This window comes from Podarcis melisellensis (genome assembly GCF_964234715.1).
Source record: "Podarcis melisellensis genome assembly, chromosome: 15".
NCBI classification, from domain to species: Eukaryota; Metazoa; Chordata; class Lepidosauria; order Squamata; family Lacertidae; genus Podarcis; species Podarcis melisellensis.
Window position 1 is genome coordinate 1,801,638 of NC_138532.1, and position 6,153 is coordinate 1,807,790.

The following is a 6,153-nucleotide window of genomic DNA, read 5'->3' on the forward strand; positions in this document are numbered from 1 at the left end:
TGGGCTTTTGCCACTCTGTTCTTCAATACTTTATTGCAATGTAAGAAGAGTACAGTAGAGTGGAGGGAACGTGACATGGAGGATGGTGCTGCTGCTAGAAGAGACTCAGAGGCTGCGCCCACTTTGCTGATTTCTAGAAAAAGAGATGAGTGCCTCTTAGAATGGCAATGGCACCCTCCTGAGGGGGCCGGAATGGAGTTCCTGTGAATTCTAGCTGGGGGAAAGCCCTGGCCCAGGGGTGGGTGAGGAAGGTGAGCTGGAGCCTTTGTGGAGCCTGGGGTGGGGGTGGGGAATTGGTAGGAGGAGCCCGGCTGGATCCAGCCCCTGGCCCATCTAGTCCAGCATCCTGTTCTCACAGGGGCAACTAGAAGCCTCTGGGAAGCCTGCAAGAGGGACCCCATCTAGAAAAGCCCGCTGTCCTCCTGCGGTTCCCCACAACTGGTATTCAGAAGCGTCATTGCAAAGATGTGCTCTCCCAGGCCCACAATCCCAGCCTGTTTGCACTCCTGCTGTCTTAGTCATGTCTGCAGCCTGGAAGATGGCAGGATCCCCAGAGCATGTGCTACGGAGAGCTGCTTCAGGCCCCAAGCCCATTGCAGACCAACTCTGTGTTACAAAGATGTCTGCCCACGTGGCATGAAGGTTGGCCACATCAGCCCCGCCATGTGGGAATTCCTTGCAGGCAACTGCGGTGCCTGGAGACAGGTTGTGCATCCAAACTGAAATAAGAGATAAATTTAAGAAAGAAACATATTATACAGCAACGTACATTGTTATTTTCACTATGTGTACATAATCAAAGCTTGGTGTAATAAAGAACCAGACTTTAAAAATAGTAAACATTGTAAGGTAAAAAATATCCATAACAAAAAATAGAGTAATGTGTGGTTTAATAGTTCATCGCTTGCTTCTCAACTTTCCTTACACGTTTGCAGCATATTGAGCTTATGGTCCTACACTCTGTTCATAGAATCATAGAAGCTTAGAGTTGGAAGGGGCCCCAGGGGTCATCTATTCTAACCCTCTGCAATGCAGGAATCTCAACTAAAGCATCCACAACAAATGGCCATCCACCCTCTGCTTAAAATCCTCTAAGGAAGGAAGCATTTAAAAAAAGAAAAAAAGATCTGTACTTCTTGCACTCGACTCTGCTCCCTCTTTCCTCCTGCCCAGGACAGCCTTGCCCTCTGCCTGCCCCTCGGGGGGGGGGGGAGGGGGGAGAAGCTTCTCTCCCTCCTCCTCACCTGTTCTCCAGCAGCCAATATGAGCTGCCCAAGGGAGGGAGAGCAGCAGCCATGGAGAGGCAATGGAATATTCCCTTGCAGCTCCACTCAGCCTCCTCCCCAAGCTCAGGGGCAGCAGCACTCTCGGGGGAAATAGGGACACTTGGAGGGCATGCAGACGTGCATATAACAGTTACAGGATTTCAGCAGGATGTTACAGCACATGCACTGATGGGAAACAAAGCAGTATATTTGCCCTTAAACCTTTGCAGGAGCAAATAGTATCCTGGGCATCACATATAGCCACCCGGTTCCCACCACTGCATTTCAAAGGTCATTTGCACATCGCTGCAGTGGGGCCAGATGTGTTTTCCAGTCACCCACTATCTGTCACAACCATGGGCAGAGAGAGAGGCCTTGCATATCTTCATGTGTCTTATGCTTTGAAATTAGATTTAAGCTGGTTTGGGTGAAAACATCAAATTGCAGGATTTCTCAAGAAACAACAGGATTTTGGTTATTGTTGTGTGTAAATGGCTTTGCAAACCAGTGGCAGGAGAGCATTAGAGGCAGAGTCCATGGGAGCATCTGCACAACCTGGGCTGCTGAAACTAAAGAGGTGAGTCCTTGTGTGTTCTAGCTCTGGTGAAGATGGTTCTGGCAAAGGAAGAACTCTCGTTATTTTCCACAGGAACATGCGTGGGGCATCCATGAAGCACTGCCAAGAGCCAGAGAACAGTGCACTGCATCCACAAGAATGTCTAGCTGCCTGGCTCAATGCCCCGTGGACGTTTAACTTGGACTGCCTGTTGCAAACACCTCCGTTCTGAAGGCAGGGTCAGCTGGAATGAGAACAGAAGGGAAAGATGAGATAATACTAGCTGTGAATAACAGCCTGGCCAACCATCCCGGGCAATTCCTGTTCTGTTCATTTGTTCCATGAGTGCAGTTCAGGGAATCTCTCAGCTGGGATAACAAAACTATGGAGATCAGCCAAGGCCCAAGGAGGGAGGGAGGGAGGGCATTTTGTGTGTTGGGGGACAGAACATTCATTACTCATCTGAAATCTGCCACTTAAAGGACCTGGCTTGCATTGGGGCTTCAGCATGTCTGAAAGCCTTATCCCATCCCAGATGGAGAATGATTGACATTGTTTAGGGGTAAAGTGAAGACAGTTTGCACATGGTCAGCCACAAAGCAAGAATTGTGCAATGATGTGAAGAGAACCAGCCCTTAACTCTGTAAGCATACTTAACTTGCACATGGATGCTGCATAATTGGTGTATATTTGGTCACATGTTTTCTTTTAAGTATGATTGCATGTATTTATTATGGCTACCTCTTTGGTCCCAAGTGTTTTTGCACATGCATGCATTTCTGTCACCAGGTGTGATTTGTACAAGCAGGCACACTTTGCAGTTACACACGTCTGCACAAATGCACAAAGTGGTGCTTCTCTGTTTGCAAACTTCTGTGAAAATGTGTATGTCACAATTCCTCCTTCTCTTGGGTTCAGATGAGCTCCTTTCTGTTGAAGCCTGAGATATATAAGGATGCCAACAGGAGACTTGCCTTGCTTAAGTACATTATGTTGGAGAGTACGAGTAACACAACGCCTGGTCTCAGACATCTACAAACGACTGATAAACCTTGGGGAACATTCAATAAATGACCTTCCTATGAGTTGGGAGCAAGATCTTAAAGTACAAATAGATGATGGATCTCACTTTGGGATAAACCTTTTAAAATCAAGTTCAGCATGGATTAAGGAATTGTCATTACAAAAACTCTCTCTTATCAGCCCAGGATCCACTCCACTGTGTTGAAGAGGGTGTCAGGTTATTGGAACATATCTTCACTTGTGGTGGGGATGCCATGGAGTGTGGGATTCCTGGGTGTTTTTTATAATGCAATTAGTTTTATTACACAATGGGCTATGTAATTCTCTCCACAACTGGTTCCCTTAACTTTATTTTTTTAGGGCAAGATAGAGAGTTGTTGTTTTTAAATATTTTTATTGGGTTTTATAAACAAGATAATGTTATACAAATAAGTATACCAAGTTTTCTCATGTCATTTGTATATCACAAAAATAGCATAATAAATGTGGAAAAATATCTACAACATATGTTTCATTATTAGTGGTCAATGTATAGATTCTTGAATTGCTTTTAAACAATTAGGAAGAAGAGAAAAAAGGGGGAGGGGGAATGGCGAGTGGGTTGGGTGGTTATGCTTCTATTATTCTACTTAGCGGGGGGCGGGTTGTCTCAGCGTTACTTGTATGGGTTCTCTTACTATTCTCTTGCGTGGCAAGGCCCCGGTCTTCGCAGTTCCCACAGAAATAAACACACAAACACAAACATGTTGGGTTAGTGTGATAAATTAGGCCACAACTTTATTGGTTACAGATGTGAGCTGTTTGGCTTAGGCAGTTGGGTGAAGCCAGACTATATCCTGACTCCTGCCCGTCTGCAGGAAGTCTCAAAAGCGTCAACCATCAATAGGGGGAGCCCTATGATATACATCAGGCATAGGCAAACTCGGCCCTCCAGATGTTTTGGGACTACAACTCCCATCATCCCTCGCTAACAGGACCAGTGGTCAGGGATGATGGGAGTTGTAGTCCCAAAACAAATGGAGGGCCGAGTTTGCCTATGCCTGATATACATCAATTAAGAGCTCCCCCAGGGTCCCCGATGGGGTCGTGGCATGGCCCTGGCCCATGCCCAGACTTCGGACAGGAACCACACCCCCAGATATGGGATACCCTTAGCACGAAGGGGCAGGCGGAGGCAAAAACCTCCCCTCCCATAACAAGGCTTACCCAATGCCAAGTGGAAAAATTCCCACCCAGCCCCCACAACCGACATTAGTCATAGCAAGGCCATAGTCAAGCAACACAAGAAAGCGGGTGGGTGGGCTGGGAGATCCGCCAAAGTAGACGAAGGAAGGCTGCCCCCAGCTGTGCCGTGGTTTAAATGGCAAGTAGCCATGCCCCCCAGCTAACCCGATTGGTCAACTGGGGGGCATGATGCGGCTGGGCATCCCTCTGCCCACTGCTGGGTAACACAGGTCCAGGAACTCCTCCTGTAATGCAGTCACCCCCCCCCCCCGGAAAAAGGGAGCTGTCTTGTTGTATTTCCTTGGTGGTGAGAGAGGTTGGGGGGTGTGCTGGTCCAGGGGGGAGGTTATCGTGGGGCGAGGTCCAGGACCTGAGTTGAGGGTCAGCAGACAGTCCTCCTCGGGCGAAGCGGGGTCCACAGCAGGAAGCCGGGCAAGGACAGGAACTCTGGGGGAAACAGGACTGGATGCTGGCCGAAACAGCTCTTCAACGACGTTGCTCCTGCAACCTGGGACCAGGCTGACTGGCCTTTATCTTCTCTGAGGCCAGGGGCAGCCCCGGCCCCCAGGAGACCCGCCTCTCCTGGCCTTAAGGCGAGCCCTCCTCCTGGGAGAAACCAGTTCCCTCCGCCTCTCTGCCCTGAGCCTCTGCAGTTCAGGAGAGGCTGAAGGGTTACTGGGCCCAGGGGGAGGCTCACTTGTAGGCACTGAGTCCTCAACCACCTCTGGAGCCAGAGTGGATTCACCTGGTGCCTGCTCCTGAGGATCCGGCACAGGTGCAGGCATTTCAGAATCAAGGCCCTGCCCCAGTTCAGCCGGCCCTGGAGGCGGGGACTCCTGTGCAGGCTGGGATTCCTCCGGTTCAGCCTCTGAATCGGATTCCCAGGCCATCACAGGGTGGCTTAGGGCGTGGTTGGTTGTCTTTGGTTGGCTGTGGCAAGATAGAGAGTTGAAGAGCAGGGAGCTGATAAGTCATTTCTAATCAGCAGCTATTGTAACAGTAGTGTGACTTCCTTAGGATAAGGTGTTGGCTATTTGCAGATCAGTTGCGCTGCAGAAAGCATGCTGGGGAGACCACACATTACACGGAAGGCAAAATAACTTTAGCTAGGTTTTAATGACAAAAACAAAAACTCCTTTACACTAAATATATCAATAAGCACGACCGACCAACCCCCAGGGCCCTGAGAGAGCCAGGGGCTGCTCTTTATATGCTATACCCAACTGCTGACACAGCTTAATTAACACAACTTAACAGCACCTGCTATACTGCTTCACAGCTGTAAAACTAGGTCAGGTTATTTGCTCTGGCCCTTAAAGACATCCACATCTTGTGGAACAATAATGAACCTTCAAATTTAAAGAGACCAATTAGCATAAGGCCTCCTCCTCCCAGAGGGGAGGGGTTGTGAGCGGGAGCAGCCTCCCGGCATATATGACTCCCGGCATCTGACTGTTTCAGCTGCCACGGCCAAGCCTTCCAGCTGACCAATAGGGCCGACTGGTGGGTGGGGCTAGCCACGTTTAAATAGCCGTGGCAGCGCTCTGCCCCCAGTCTGTTCCTGCTTTCTTCGGATCTCCCTCCCTCCCTCTTAGGTCAGCTGCTTCTTTTGTGTATTAACCTTGCTATGGACTTCGTTTGGTTGCCTTGGTTGCCCAAGGGGCCTGGTAGGACTTTTTTATCCATTTGCAAATTGGCACCAGCCTCTTGGTTTTTCCGCCTACCTCGTAGCAACTCGTCACAACTTTCTGGTATTGGCGGTTAGGCATTGGACTAGGTGTGCTGTGTTGGAGGATTGGGTATGCGCCATCATCTACCCCTCCTCTTTTGGGTATTCCATTGAAGGAATCTGGCGGTTGTGGATCCTGTCCAGTGCCCTGCTGGTGGCTGGGGCCATGGCACGACCCCCGGTGACGTCATGGGGGAGCTTCCAGTTGTATCTCCATCAACAAGCTCCTCCCACTGATTGCTAACCCTCATATGACTCCCGGCTGTGCGGGATGGAGTCGGGTATTGCTAATGCAATGCCTAAGCCAATACTACTCACATGCTGTAACCAATAAAAGTTGTGGCCTAATTTTGCCC

General features: G+C 49.4%; 1 long non-coding RNA gene across 1 annotated transcript; it reads left to right on the top strand.

Annotated features, from left to right (window-relative positions):
• Positions 1-4,346: 4,346 nt before the first annotated feature.
• On the top strand, positions 4,347-5,178 carry LOC309357334. Its single transcript, XR_014163101.1, has 2 exons — positions 4,347-4,400; positions 4,974-5,178. It is a non-coding gene; the product is annotated as an uncharacterized lncRNA (long non-coding RNA).
• The last annotated feature ends 975 nt before the right edge of the window (positions 5,179-6,153 follow it).